The sequence below is a fragment of the Bicyclus anynana genome, chromosome 9 (assembly GCF_947172395.1).
Source record: "Bicyclus anynana chromosome 9, ilBicAnyn1.1, whole genome shotgun sequence".
In the NCBI taxonomy this organism is placed as follows: domain Eukaryota; kingdom Metazoa; phylum Arthropoda; class Insecta; order Lepidoptera; family Nymphalidae; genus Bicyclus; species Bicyclus anynana.
The window spans coordinates 9467367-9484331 of NC_069091.1; positions in this window are offsets into that span (position 1 = coordinate 9467367).

The following is a 16965-nucleotide window of genomic DNA, read 5'->3' on the forward strand; positions in this document are numbered from 1 at the left end:
TCATAATCCAGGGCATATATCTACGAGTATGTTTTAAATTTCAGCCAAATCGGTTAAATAGTTGTTTTCTTATGAATAAATTATTATATTAATTTCTGCTATTTGCTCGAAAATAAGAAATATCCGTCGTAAAGACGATCATTGGTCAAATCATTTATTCAGATTACTAATCAGTTATGAAAAATATCAAGTACTAGGTGACGCCGCGCGGTTTTAACCGCGTGGTTCCCGTTCTCGTAGGAAAACGGGGATAATATATATAACCTTCCTCCTCAATAAATAGGCTATCTAATACTGAAAGAATTTTTCGAATCGAACCAGTAGTTCCTGAGATTAGCGCGTTCAATCAAACAAACAAACAAACTCTTCAGTTTTATTTATTAGTATAGAGTATAGATTCGTAAAACCGTTACAATGGCCCATAAAAAGCCTGATGAAGTTGATGACATATTCTCATTAAGGCTAGCTGCAGATGGTCAGCTGTAACGAACGGCGTCTGTTCGCATAAGTGACAAGAAGACAGTTTGTCGTGGCAACGCTTTAACCGCGCGACAACCGGCACAGACATCTAAAGATAGGCGTCCACATATCCGCGTCGTAAGTATCGGACGCGTAGCATTAAACACATTTCTAATTTTACATTCGTGCGATCTGTAAGATGCGGATCAGTGGACGCACTTGTATGACGTTTTGTACAAATTAGGTATACTACGATCCGTTTGATGCGACATAAAACACCAATAAATATGTTCCATTAAAAAATGTTCCTAAAATACCATCAATAAAGGACAGCGGACACAATCTGATCTGAATCTTATTTTATATTTTTTTTAATTCTTACGATAAATTTAATTTTTAACTTTATACATACATAATTTATTTACCGTGGTAGTAAAAATAAGATGATGCTGAACTGATTTTGAAAATTCTTTTACTAATAGAAAGCTACGTTATTTGTAAATGTCAATAGCTATATTTTATCCTCATATACCCACGGGAACGGGAACTACGCGGATGAAACCACGGGGTGCCGGCTGATTAAATTCAAGCACATAAAACGTACATATCTTTACATATTCGACTTTAATATCCAAGTGGAGAAATAACTTTCTCAAACGTACTCGTATCCATAAAGATTTACCTCAACTCCACATTCGAGCATCAAATATACCCCTAAAGCTTATAAGATCTTAGTCAGTCCGATGCTTAACATATAAATTGCTATCAATTTTTAGATTTATATTCGCAGGCCTGCTCGGTGGAGATAAGGCGGGGCTCGTTGTACGTCTCTCTGCTTTTATTGCCTTGGTAACACACCCGCTTCTGAAATGAAAATGAAAAGCGATTATTTGAAATACCCTTTTTTAAATGCTACAAAAATTAGCTTTTATTACGAGTATTTAGGTTACAGACAAGCGTCAGAAAAGCAGACTTTATTGCATATTTATTAAATGAAAATGCGTGTCTGCTTTGCTAATCATACTATCACATCACACTATCACACTTCACACTAATATTATAAAGGCGAAAGTTTGTGTGTAAGTGTGTAAGTATGTTTGCTCCTCTTTTACGCTGAGACTACTGAAGCGATTTGGCTCAAATTTGGAATGGAAATAGATTTTACTCTGAATTAACACATAGACTACTTTCATCCCGGAAAAAACCGTGGCTCCCGAGGGATTTGTGAAAAACTAAATTTCACGCGGACGAAGTCGCGGGCGACCGCTAATCCGTATATAAAAACGTTTTTGCATATCTACACTTAATATTATAAAGAGGTAATGTTTATGATCTCGTGGGGGATGTCTAGATTTACTGAACCGATTTTGAAAATTCTTTTACTTATAGAAAGCCACGTTATTTGTGAGTATTATGGGCTATATTTTATCCCCGTATTCCCACTGGAATGGAAACTACATGGGAGATGCCGGAGGAATTTTCTAGGCATTTTCTAGACCAACCTAGACCTCATTATTATTTTCCACCAAGCAGGATGTAGTCAAGCGCTATGACTATCAAGTTTAAAAAAAAGGAAGTCTGCTGATAATAATTAATGGGGATGATGACTAGGTTTGAATATATTGATTTTTATGATACATTCGTGTAAATAAAGTTGTTAATGTTAACTAATTTATACATAAAAACTAAAGATTGTCTGGATATTTGCAAAATAAATAAGATTATAAAACTTCTAAATCTATTAAAAATCTTTTATCATAATTAGATAAAAAATCATACAGTTTTAGCTTCCTCATATTAAATGTGACATTTTTTAATAAATAAACTTTATACATAAACGCACAAATAACAAGGATATTAGTAATTATGTTAGGACGACCATACATATCTAACGATCATTATGTATCTATGACGTCATTAATTCGTACCATTTTGTATGGGGCGCATTTCAGGGATCCGCGGCAGCGCCGCAAATCTGACCCTGATCCCTGTAGCTCCGAAAGTAATGATCGCAGATATCCTGTTACTTTTACAAAATTGCTTTACTATTCGCATACACTTCATTTATATACAATTTTAAAAATTGTCATCATACCTATTTTTTAATCAATGCATTTTACGTTATTAATGGTAAATTACGACGTAATGAGAATATGTGCAAAGGCGGTAGGTATTTTGCAAACAGCTTACGTCCTCTTGCAATACTTTAGTATGTAAATTATTTTCTGCAATGTAGGCACATAGGAAATATGCTCATTCATGCTACGAGTGGTACGTTCAGCAATACTGAAAGCAAAAAATAGCTAGTATTCACCGTTTCGGCTGCAGTTTTATTTTTGTTTCGATGTATTTATTTAGTTCCACCTGCAAACGGGTGTACGTTGCTATGCCACGGAAAGAAAAAATACATTTTGTTTTTGACACTGGGACATTGCAGGCAGAATAGATAAGATAGCAAAGTTTTGTCATAGTTGGATGAATTGTTTACTAACGCATGGACAAACGTAAAAACATTTACATATAGATAAGAAGTAACTTTTTAGACGATCTATATATTACAGACAGTTGTGAAGGAACATCAGAAAAGCAGACAGAATATTAATTTGCATATAATACTAATATTATAAACGCGAAAGTTTGTATGGATGTTTGGATGTATGTTTGGATGTTTGTTACACTTTAACGCCGCTACTACTGAAGCCATTTGGTTGAAATTTGGAATGGAAATAGATTTTACTCTGGATTGACACATAGGCTTTTTTATCTATATATTTTGACACTTTTGACACTTTTTATCCCGAAAAAATCCATGGTTTCTCGAGATTTACGAAAACTGATGATTTTGATGATATGAATGTTTGCTACTCTTTCACGCCTCGACTACTGAACCGAATTAGCTGAAATTTGGTATTAAGATATATTATCTGGCTTGGATTAACACATATGCTACTTTTTATCCCGGAAAAATTCATGGTTCCCGAGGGATTTGTGAAAAACTAAATTCCACGCGGTCAGAGTCACGGGCGTTCGCTATTTAAAAAAAAAAATAAGTACGTGTGATTTGCTAACTATCCTATACACGAAATACTAAGTTCGATAAAATATATTATTTTGTTTTTGATACAGGGACATTGCAGGCAGAATATATAAGACAGCAAAGTTGTCTCATAGTTGGATGAATTGTTTACTAACGCAGGCACAAACGTACAAACATTCACAAGTAATATAAATTAGAACCAGTTTCACTACCGTCTGATAAGTTTCGAATAAACAAACAGACAGAAAAACACTATAAAAACATTGTGTGTATTGTAGTATCGTTCAATATAAGCATTTGTTAAGTTATTTTGAAGTCACGTCAATTTTATTGATACGCGTTGATAAACTGTAGTCAAAATACTATATTTGTGTTAATGCATCCTTTTAATACCTATTAATGAAATGACATAATAACGCAACACAAACGCTATACAAAGTTTTAAGCAAATAGCAATGGAGCTAGGGAATGAGAATGCAACTTCCTCATACGGCAACGCAATGCCAAAGAAGTGATTTGCGTCCCGCTAGCTTGCTCTAACTATACCTCCTGACTTCCCGAAATCCTAGAATTTCGTGAATAAATTAATAAACTTGACAACTGCAGTAAGAGCACAGCAGTTAGTTCCTTTTTGCTTTAAGTCCAAACTATTATTATAAATGCAAAAGTGGCTTTGTTTGTTACGCGTATAGTTACCTATTTATCATTTTGTACAGATACACACAGATTATAGTGTTACAAGTTCCTCGAGTGTTGGTATAAATAGGTGGGTATTTGATGACTTGAGCTTAGCTGTTTGTTATACAGCGTGGACACCGTCACGCTGCCAATCGCGTTACTGATTTTGTACAATAATGTCGTATGTTGTAATTATTGATCATAAATTGTTTAGTGTGAGCATGGAGAACAGATCGGGCAGGGAATGTGAGTGTTTATGCATTATAAAGGGATTCCTTAAGTCTACTCCTAAGGTCACAAATCCTCTACCACAAAATTATGGTACAATCACTACCTCTGCTTCCCGCCACGTCACAATAGTGTACATATTATCAAAAAAATGCTTATATCTGGTCAATGCTCATTAAATACAGACCAGAAAACTTCAATAATGACATTAAAGAAAATATATTAAGAAAGATACAAACAAAAAAATATTAACAGATAAATAACGGTAACATTATTCCGTTTACGTTTATTAAAATCTCGAGAAAACTTGCAAATGAGACAAATTTTGCTCCCGGGCAAGGAAGAGTTGGAATGGTAACAAGAAATTTTTGCTATTTGCAGATCCATTACTTTTACGGAACTGCGGGGCGGTCAGGTAAAACTAGGTTATCCTAAAACACTTTACTTAGCTTAAGTAAACCAACCCAGTTTCTAGTTTAGATAAATGGATTGCTCAGTTCCTAAGGACATACGATTTAATTGAAAGTAGGTACGTCCTTGTGGCAATTGTCGTAAGTAAAGTACATTTTAATTTAATTGTACTGTTTCTGGGGCAACTTAAAGTATCACGGAAATAAAAGTATTAAACCTTTATTAGATTATAGTAAAAGATACTAAAAAAACCGGACAAGTGTGAGTTAAGTAATTCATTTTGATAAGTATTTAAGTTTAGTTGTGTAAATAATGACGTAAACCTTAGTGTATGATTTAAATAATTAAATAATTTATTAAAGTACAAAAGTAAAAATAATTTATTAAATCTGCTAAAATATAGAAGATAGATTCTTGAGGCCAGCTTTCTGGTCACGGGAGCCGTCGATTAACCGCTTAGCGATTTCTTTAAAAAGAAAGTAATTTTTATAATGGACAATTTCCCCTTTATAAAAGATGATAATTTGTATGAAAATCAAAACCTTCATTAAGGTAGGCGAAGGAACGATCAGGTGTAGATGCTAGTACATAATGAATATGGAGAGTAGGTACTATGCAAGAGGTAATATTAATTAGGTACTAATTATAACTGTCTATTCGAACATGAAATCTCGAAGTCTCGTTACACATTTCAACTTATATTAAATAAAGAGTTCTCAGAAGTAATCTGTATCGGCGAAGTAATGATCAAATTAAATGAAGCTTCCCCTCATTAACAAGGTAATTAAAGTTAATGAGATTTTAGTACCCAAGAATTTCCTTGCTAACTCCGCGATTAAGTTAAGAACTTTGCATTAAGAATTATTCTTGCAATAATATTATTCGCCCAAAAAATTCTTTAAGCTTTACCGATGTCGACTCACTGTTCTGTGGAAATCTCTGACTGAACTATGTAATCGTCGATATCAACCCATATTTGGCTAACTGCTAAGTTCGAGTCTTCTCTTAGAATGAGAGGGGTCAGGCCAATAGTCCAACACAATGGCCCAATGCGGATTGGCAGACACACGCAGAGAACTAAGAAAATTCTCTGGCATGCAGGTTTCCTCACGATGTTTTCCTTCACCGTTTGAGACACGTGATATTTAATTTCTTAGAATGCACATAACTGAAAAGTTGGAGGTGCATGCCCCGGACCAGATTCGAACCCACCTCCTGAATCGGAGGCAGAGGATATCCACTGGGCTATCACGTATATGCTAAACATACTGATGCTCTATGTAAGTTCAATGAAGACAACTAGTAATACGGGGTTTATTTTTAACCCGGTTAATATTGAATATTGGTCTTATCAATCTAGTTTAATTTAGGGATGTGTTAGCACCATTGTTTGTATGCTTTCAAACTCAACACTGCCCTCGAGCTAGTATTATTATAGGGGACTTCCGGAGTGTAGAGTTAGTTTACTTACGTAAACTTACTGTTCAGCATCTCCTGTTAATATTTGCGAAGACGTTAGAGCGGATAGTGTTTCCAAAGACCTTCAACTGAAAGTTTAATTAGAAACATTTATATTTACGAAGATATATTTTATTAATATATATATATTTATATTTTATTAATATAATGTAGTATAGATTTTATTAATGAAGATAATACTTAAATAGGCTAAACTTATTATAAAAATAAAATATAAGGAAATATCATTCTAATATCATAACTACAACTACAAAATTAAAATAAATTAAAATTAAAACTAATACCTAAAAATACCTATCAAAATTTGCCGCCCTTGGTAGGGCACCCTACCAAGGGCGGCAAAAATCACGCAGGCAGCATTCCCGCGTTGAATTGCGATTGAAATTCTTTGCGCGAGAAAGCTGCCCGCCCGAGGGTCGCCTGTTGCCTCTCTGAGGCGTTTGCTGATCTCCTTGTGGAGAGTCTGAGCGCTCCTGCCTGCCTATTAATATAATGATATTTTAATAATAAGATAACACATACATCCCTAATTTTAATAATACTTGGACCTTGCTCACGAAATTACCGCCATGTGGCATGTTGAGTCAACTATTATTGTTCCGATAGTCGTTTTCCGGTCTTATAGCAAAAAGCTTCTACCAACATCTCAAGAAGCTTTCGCTAGACTGTTGGATCAAGGGTTGGATACAGAAGGCAGTTATTTTTGAGACGGCGCGTATTATGAGGATGGTCCTCACTCTAGAACCCTGATCACCGGTTGCTTGGGTCACTCAAATGTCCCGCAGCGGGGGGGTTGAATTATTTTTTATAATTTTTTAATAGTGTTTTTTTTTATTTTGTATTTAATCTACATTGTTCAAATTAAAAAAAGGAAAAATAAATAAATAAAACATTAAAAGATAATAATATAATTGAGAGTCGTGATAGCAGTGGCGTAGCGTGCCTTGGGGCCCTGTATCAAAATTAGTTAGGGTCCAGATGAAGGATAAAGATTCCTCACAAAAGAAACATTGCTCGTTTAAAATAAATATGTCAATGACTTATTTGTTCTTTTTGAGCCCGGGAAGCACCAGTGAGATTGTGAGTTGAGGGTGTAAGTTCAAATCCGGTCTGGGGCATGCCTTTCCCACCCACCTTTAACTTTTCAGTTATGTGCATTTTAGGAAATTAAATATAATGTGTCTCAAACGGTGAAGGAAAACATCGTGAGGAAACTTGCATACCAGAGATTTTTCTTAGTTCTCTGCGTATGTGAAGTCTGCCAATTAGCATTGGACCAGCGTGGTGAACCATTTGGCCTAACCCCTCTCATTCTGCGAGGAGAGTCGAGCTCAGCAGTAAGCCGAATATGGGTTGATAATGATGACGATCATGATATTTCATTAAAGCCCGACATTATTTATGTATCTATATCTTGACATCACAAACACCGTGAAGCGGCTTGCCCTTTCAACTTTTTTTTGTATATTTGGTATGTACTTACCTACTTGTGTGGTCGTTGTATACTTTTCACCCTCCTCTACCCTCTACCCCCATTTTTGTATGACTATTTTAAATTTTTGCATGAAATAAATGTATATTAGAACAACGTTTGCTTAGTCTATTATACCGCTGCCATACAATGCTCCTCGGACAGCTGCTCGCGCTGTCGCGATGTTGCCCAGCTTGTCGTCTACAGACAAACAACAGGACGTGCAAAATAACAGGAACACCTTGACGAACAACGTCTCTCGACATTAGTACACAGTCGCATTCTTCAGTTTCTTGGACATTGGTCTCCCGGCGAGGGAATGAGTATCGAACGCCTTGTTGTTCAAGGGAAGGTGGAGGGAACTAGGCTACGCGGAAGGTCACCCATGCGATGGACCGACCAGATCAAATCTGCTGTAGGCGGTCCCTTGCATGACTCACTACACACAGGGAGAAGTGGAATGCTCGTGAGGCGTATTACACCTGCCTCCAACACGTCCTCAAGACCACGATCGCTCTGTCAAGAGAGCAGTGACAAAGAAGAGGGACGAACGGATGACATGCGGCAGGACAAGTCGTGGCCACACGACGTCGTGTTTACTTCCCTAGCTACTTCCTACGTCACTCGTGCAGTGTGTGGTGGGTGAATTATACCTACACGTTTATTATATAGATAGGCTATATCTATACTTGCTTAAATAATTTTGAGTTTGCGCTAACGAGGCGGTTATGAATATTCCTGTTTAATCACGGTAAAATTAATTTCAATAATTTCTCTCATTGTATGGATCAAGTAAACCAATGAAAAATTAGATTTCAATTATAACTTGACCTAAAAGATAATCATAAAATTTAAGTATTTGCACAACTTGCCTAGTTCATCAGGTATATGATTGAAACCTGGTTTGTAGGATTTTTTGTTGTTGTAGGAATTTTTAATTCCATGTTATTGGCTACAAAGGCTTTCTTTTACGAGACAAAATCAAGGAAGCCTCGCCGATACAAAATCGAGGAGGCCATTCCTAACACCGATCCTAATAATATTATAAACGCGAAAGTTTGTATGGATGTTTGTTACTTTTTAACGGCACAGCTATTGCACCGATTTCGCTGAAATTTGGAATGGAAATAGATTTTTCTCTGGATTGATAATTAGTTTACTTTCCATCCCGGGAATATCCATGATTCTTGAGGGATGTGTGAAAAACTAAACTTTTAAACTCTTTTAAACCAAGTCGCGGGCGTCCGCTAGTTATATAATATTTACCAAGTTTTGTTAATTCTTTTATCAATTTCTAGGCGTAGAAAAAGTATTGTATGCGTAAAGTATCGTAAAAAGCGATAGTAGCACTCGTGCTGTCTATTGTGCAATTCGGCTTTGCCTCATTACATGACGTATATAACTATTGCAGGTATAATAAGTTTTTAATTAAACTGAGATGGCCGGAAATTCACGAAGGCGAACTCGAGGCCGAAGTTATATTTCGGTTTTTGTTAAGCCTCGAACTCGAGTAACAGCGCGGCGTTTCCACCCACAATATAATATAATTAAAACCGCAATGAGTAATAAATACGATCTCGGTGAAAATAACAAATATGCCAGAAAGCCGCGACGGAGAAAATTAATTTCTCTGTCACTCTTCATCTGAAGCATGTAAAATTAATTATATATGATTTTAATTGTATACTGTAGGTAAATCGAGGATTTATGTTTGGCTAGATAACCCAAACCGTCAATTCAAGCGCTTATTATATTTTTACTAAAAAATTACGCAACTAACCAATCGCAATAAAGCTATCGGCGGCAACCAGAGTTTTACTCGCTTATGTATAAAATTGCGTCTATTTCAGTTTGAAGCGATTTTGAGATTGATTTTGTTGTACGGATTTTTTTTTAGTTTTAATTTGATAACTAAAGTAATTAACATACTTAGGTAATTTATCATGAGATAGCAAAATAATTATTACATTTTTGAATTTTGTATCAAGCGACGTCTTTCATTCTGAGAAGAGATTCGTGCTCAATAGTGAGCCGAAAATGAGTCGATAATGATGACATTATCGTAATGATCATGTAAGTACGATAATGCTGCTTTGCAGTATTACGAACGAATTTTGGTTAAATTTATAAAGTAAAATATTTTAATATGCATCTCAAATAGCATTCATTTTCTAATCAATTCAGCAAATAGCCTTCATTAAATAAAATAATATTTATCTTACGGCAATGTGGGCGAGTCTAAAAACGTAATTCTAGACATTTTTCTTTACAAGTTTTTAGATACTCGGAGCCACTTTTAAGCACTTTAAGCCGTCTAAAACATAATGGAGTTATTATTCCAGCTGAGTTCGTAGCAAGTCCTGTATCCGACAAGGCGGCTATTTTCTTTAAATTATCGCCACTTGGCCTGGCTAACAGAGCGGCGGATGGACTCGCCGACTCGTAAGATGCTTTCGGATTTCAGTAGAACCACATTTACAAGTTACACTGACAATTATTATAACAGGCTTTTATTTAACCGTTAACACTCATATAATATTAACTAGTAAGTTTCTAGAATATAATAAACTGTTTTTTTTTTCACACTTATAACAAATATAAAACCAACAAACAGCAAAGTACCTACCCACCAGTAGTGGCGAAGGATGGAATTTTGACGAAAGCAAGCCGTCCCAGAGAAAAGGAAATTCATACCGCTTGATACAAACTCCGGTTCATTCATTAAAATAAAGAATGTGTATGTATGGATTTTTAAAAGGTGACCCGGCGGGTTAAGAGCCGTGACAGCCCAGTGGCTATGACCTCTGCCTCTAATTCCGGGGGGTGTGGGTTTTTTCGAATTCGGTCCGGGGCATGCACCTACAACTTTTCAGTTGTATGCATTAAGAAATTAAATATCACGTATCACAAACAGCGAAGGAAAAACGTCGTGAGGAAACCTGCATATCAGAGAATTTTCTTAATTCTCTTCGTGAATAGTTTGCCAATCGGCCGCTTCTACCTACAATAGGTAACAAAACACTAACTGGTACAATAATATGATTTATAAAGAGATAACTAGAGTATAGAAATGTGTATAAATGTGGACAGAAGGACATATCTTCTTTAAAGCACAAAACTGCAGTCAGCTGTTTTCATAACAATACTAGCCGAAACCCCGTGGTTTCGCCTGCGAAGTTCCCATTCCTACAGGACTACGGGGATAGAATATAGCCTATGACACTCACTATTAATGTGGGCATAAAGTGGTAAAAGAATTTTCAAAATCAGTAGATAAATATTACTCCCTACAACATTACAAACTTTACCTCTTTATAATATTAGTATAGATAAAAAAATTTAATCAACTGAATCGGAATTGTAAATCTGTAGAAATCATTCGTAAATTAAAATAAAGCCTTATTAAATGTTTACAAACTTAACAGCTCATTAAAACTACGTGTACCTCGAAAATTCAAGATCATTATGTTTTACGTATGTTTAATTTGTAGGTATTATATGGTAATACGACATAATTACGAGAGGATTTTCCTCAAGGCGTAGCTCTACTGGGAATTCAATTTTATATACAATATTTTTCGATAAATGCTTTCACTGTTTCTGCTTAATTATCTATTCATGTATTGGATAGAAGCAGGCGTTACTTTGCGGAAGTTCATCATGATTATATAATGATTTATTTATTTTGCTATCATCCGCGAAAATTCGGCGAACCCATGCGACAACGTCACCCAGGTCCGACAAAATACTCTCTACGTACGTTTCACCCCGAAACCGGAGCATCCTCAGGAGATGTTGACTGTTGCAATTGCACGTTGTAGACAGCGCCGGACCGAGGTAAATTTTAGAATGGAGCGAGATCCAATTATGGCGCCTTTCCTGTTTGCTCCTAACATTATATACTAGGGACATTTGAAAAGTTCGTAGCCCAATTTATATCGGAATGTCATACATTTTTAGGAGGTTTCTCAATTCGACCGTTCGATTTGGATTCGATTCAAGCCGTTTAAATCATAAAGATTTTAACCGGATTTTCAGATACTTCTTTCAGATACGGCTTTAATAAACACAGCACTAACTTGGTACAGCCTTCAAACTGATCAGAAGGTAGCACATACGATGTTATGTTTCGCTTTTAATTTAATGGAAACTTTTTATGATTTTAAGGTCGGTTGTTCTTTTTTTTTGCATTCGTTACGTTCCCCACGCGATCCCGTCAAACTAATCGTGACTAGGTACTCGTATTTTTTAACATGAAAAAAAATCGAGTATCTTAATCTTAATAATAAACTTAATCACTGCAATGAAGAACTTGAAGAAGAAAGGTTTAGCAAAAAAAAAACATTTATGAAGTCATGTTAAAAACTGAAGGTGAATTAGAAGGCGTATATATCGTGAACTTTATTCGGCCTTTGGCCGGTGTAGAATAAAGTTCGCGGCCGAAGGCCGCGCGTTTTTTGCGCTTGGGTAAAATGCCCAGCCATAGCCACAGTCGAAAGCCCTATTACAAACCCCTGGCCGAAGGCCGGTGTAAAATAAAGTCCGCGGCTTAAGGCCGCGCGTTTTTTGCGCTTGGGTAAAATGCCCAGCCATAGCCACAGTCGAAAGTTTTATTACAAACCCCCGGCCGAAGGCCAGCACAGAATAAAGTTCGCGGCCGAAGGCCGCGCGTTTTTTGCTATATATCCGATCTTAATGAAAGCCTATATGTTGCCCTGGTCTATACTTAATCTATTTGTGAAAACCGCATCAAAATCCGTTCAGTAGAACCAGAGAATAGCGCGAACTAACAGACAGAAGGACAGACAGACAGACAGACAAGAAAATTAAAAAAAATGTTTTCATATTCAATTGCTCATTTCTAATTGCCCTAACTTGATTTTAGTTAAATTTGGGAAACGTACAGACACTCGATTTCTACTCTTTTATTATAGTATAGAATAGATAGAAGATAGATAGATAGATAGATTGACTTTTAGGAAGATAGCTGACACTGTTGGCATCTCAACAGAAGACAAACATCACATAATCGCCTTGGCTTCTTTGAGTTGAACAAATACGCGATCGACTGACGAATTTTCGCAACTGCTTGGAGTTGTTTGAGGCAGATACTTGTGACCATGGTTAAAACCTGAGTATATTACTTTACTCCAGAAACAGTACAGTCTAAAAAGTGGACACGACCAGGGTCCAATGTTCCAAAAAGGCAGAAGCGGTTTTGCGTGTTGGAAAAGTAATGGCCTTGGTTTTTTGAGATTCGCGGGATGTAATTACGGTGGATTACTAAAAAAAGGCGTAAATATAAACTCTGCTAGTGAAATCTGCTGCGATGTTTCAGAGGACAAATTAAAGAAAAATGGCCATGGTCATTGAGAAGAAAAGTTTTGTTTCATCAGGATAATTTACGAGTTTCTGCTATGCTTTTAACAAACGTGTGAAACGTTTGTTAAAAGCATAGCAGAAATTCATCAGTATAATTTAGAATTCTTACCTTACCACCATATTCATATGGTCTAGTCTCGTCTCCATCAGGCTTTTATCTATTTCCGAAGCTAGAAAAAGCACAGTAAAAAAATAGCTGGTATAGAAATGTTTCCAGGCCAACAAAATAAGTGTATTGAGCTCTAAATAAAGTTGAAAAATAAATTAACTAAAAAATTATAGCTTTGTAGTTTCCTGCTTTACTTAGGCTAGGCGCTTGGGCGCCCCTGAGATCGCGACACCCGGGTGTAACGCACCCCCTGCACTATAGATAAAGACTCTCTAGCTCACGTAGCGCCCGGGTGCAATCATCATTCTAGCGCCCTCTATTACCTGTATATACCCGGGTTAAAATCAACGCACTCCCTGCACCATAGGTAAAGAAAGACGCCTCTATTAGAAGTAAATTCGCGCACGTCGAGTTCATCTCTTCGCTTTAAATATAGGCCGAAATGGCAAAGACAAGATCGAAAAGAAATAAATTTCTTTTCGATCTTGTCTTTGCCATTTCGGCGCCCCCTAGGATTTGGCGCCTGGAGCGACCGCTCCGTTCGCCGTATGGACGGTCCGGCCCTGGTTGTAGAGTATTTTGTCGGACCTGGGTGACGTTGTCGCATGGGTTCGCCGAATTTTCGCGGATGATAGCAAAATAAATAAATCATTATATATCTATTCATGTGTATGTATGTTAAGTCGGTCTAGACTTTACAACTTAGGTACGCACTTGGAACAGATAAAACAATTATTAATTATTATTAACGATATCATCGAGTATAGTCTTACGCTGCTTCAAGCACGAAATCTTTTGTATTCTATAGTACTAAACCATATCTTTGTAAACTACCATGGATAATGGAAACATGCGGAATTTGGAGTATAACGAAATGCAGAAACCAATATGTAATTAATATGTATCATAAAAGAGGTATTATATAAAATGTTCGTGTCATATAGTTTTAAACCAAATTTGACCGATTTTTATATATTTTTTTGTGTATTTTCGGATTTTCGGTTGGTCTGAAATAGATAGATCGTTTTAGTTTACAATCTATATACGGTGGTGGTTAAGAGTAGATAAACACACTCAGTGTTAAATATTTTTGTTACGATAAGAAATGAATGTTAAAAAATATAAAGTAATGCTATATTTTTAACTGAAACGGAAGAAACCGGCGGAAATGTTACAAGGAAACAAATAAATAAAAAAACACAATTTCCAAATATCCAGAAAAACAGTGTTTTTACCTATTCGTGAATATGCAGATGAAGACAGACTCATTATACTTTCCGTAATAAAATTTTGGTTATTTTCACAGATACTCGCCTAAAGAAAATTTCGAGGAAGGAAATAGGTACAGTCGCCAAGATTTAGTGCTATGTGATGACAAAACCAGAGGAAGAGGAAAGGACACGATAAAATATCTTACATTTTTGCCAAAATAAAATCCAACAACTAACTACAGATTAGGTTTACGGCCTCCGTGGCGTAGTGGTGCGCGGTGGATTTACAAAACAGAGGTCCTGGGTTCGATCCCCGGCTGGGCAGATTGAGATTTTCTTAATTGGTCCAGGTCTGGCTGGTGGGAGACTTCGGCCGTGGCTAGTTTCCACCCTACCGGCAAAGACGTACCGCCAAGCGATTTAGCGTTCCGGTACGACGTCGTGTAAACCGAAAGGAGTGTGGATTTTCATCCTCCTCCTAACAAGTTAGCCCGCTTCCCATCTAAGACTATCATCACTGACCATCAGGTGAGATTGTAGTCAAGGGCTAACTTGTCAAGAATAAAAAAAAATAATATAAAAAGTAATAAAATTTACTTTACTAAAACATAGAAATGCAAAGATATTAAAGATAAATTAATTTAGATATAATTTATTAACACTTTATTCTCAATTATTTTATTTATAAATTATGGACGTCCGAAACTCCGTCTGCATTTTTTTATAACCCTTAATCATTAGTAGACTTCATTGTTACAAACTTAAATTTAGTTGTTATAAAAGTCTGATAAAACTTACTACCCTGACCAATAAATTGCAATTTATTTACTGATATTATGTACATACTCTTGGTGACTATGGCAAGACCACGTAAGTCCCTAGTTTCCTTAACAAGCACTTGGACGAATGCCAAAACAGCGAACGTATTTAAAGTGGAATACTAAAGATTTGGTTTTATTTTATTCGTACCCTATTCCTATTTTAGACTTGGGGCAAGTAAGAGTTCACTGATTTTAAAAATCATGTAAAATGGTGAACGAAATGTGTGTATACAAATAAAATTCATTTGTCCATTCGCAAGAATTTAGAAGTTAATCCCACAGGTAAAGTCAATTTACCTGTGGGAAAATATTTTTTTACACTTCAATAATATTCTCCAATTCTCTGCCTATCATTTGAATCAAATGAAGGCCTAACTAAACCTATCATTTTCTGTTTTTGTCCTTGCATTAATCGAGCGTTTGAGCCTTGATAGGCTCGAATGCAACGACATATTATATTGTAAGAGACTCGATGATAGAGATCCTCAAGTCTATCTCTCTTCTCTCTTGCCTATTATCTTCCCTTCTCAGATAAATCAAGAAGAAGATTATGTTAACACCAGCGAACGCTCGCGACTTCGTCTGCGTGAAATTTAGTTTTTCATAAATCCCTCGGGAATCATGGATTTCTCCGGGGTAAAAAGTAGCCTATGTGTTAATTCAGAGTAAAATCTATTTCCATTCCAAATTTCAGCCAAATCGCTTCAGTAGCCGTAGCGTAAAAGAGGACAAAACATTCTTACACACATACACACAAACTTTCGCCTTTGTAATAATAATGTGATTTGTCTCCTTTCACAAAAACGGTGCAAGAAAGTTGCTCCCACTTGCAATGGCAGGAACTTTCTTGCGCCGTTTTTACGAAACTTATCTGCTATAGTTCAGTCGTTGCTATAATGCCTTGATTGCCCGATCAAGCTTCTATCCTTCTTAGTATTCATGATACCTTGACAGCTTTATTATCGAAAAAAATCGTGACATTTTGGAGTCACGTGTAATAATATGAAAACGATTACAAAGTCGTTACCAAAATGGCGTCTCTCGTCATTAAGTCGGAGTGCCCTCATTTAGGTCCGCGGCGTGAACGTCGCGCCGACGGAAGGAAGGCGATCTAAAAGCTTCAGCTGGCTTCTGCAAATTAGCCTCGCTACCTGAAATATGTGAAATACCTGAAATATATGTTAGCTGGAACATTTTCGTCTCTAATGACGAACTATTTCACCTAGATGCATTTATCCTGGAATGTAGTTAGCGAAATATTTATCTTTTGAAATGATTTATGGTGCTGCGATTTTGGTTTACGTGATGTTTGAATGTACTAAGTGCACTGTTAATGTACAATAAATGTAGCTAGACTATGATAATTTTATACTATAGATACACCTACAAAATCACCGCAAAGTGATCCGAATTTAGCGACATGCCCAATTTTGTCTTTAACAATTTTTTAACATTTTATATTTATTAGTGGACCCGGTCAAGCTTCGCTTTGACTTATGTGCACTTCTTCCCTATCCCAACTCTACACTACTCTACCCCTACCATACCCCTTGACTCTTAAACGTTTGCATGGGAAATAGAAAAGGGTTGTTTTTATGGTTTTCCCGGCAATTATTCTAATTTTTCTCACCTTTTAAACCTTCCCTACACCTCCACGAACATTTGAAGACCAAGATAAG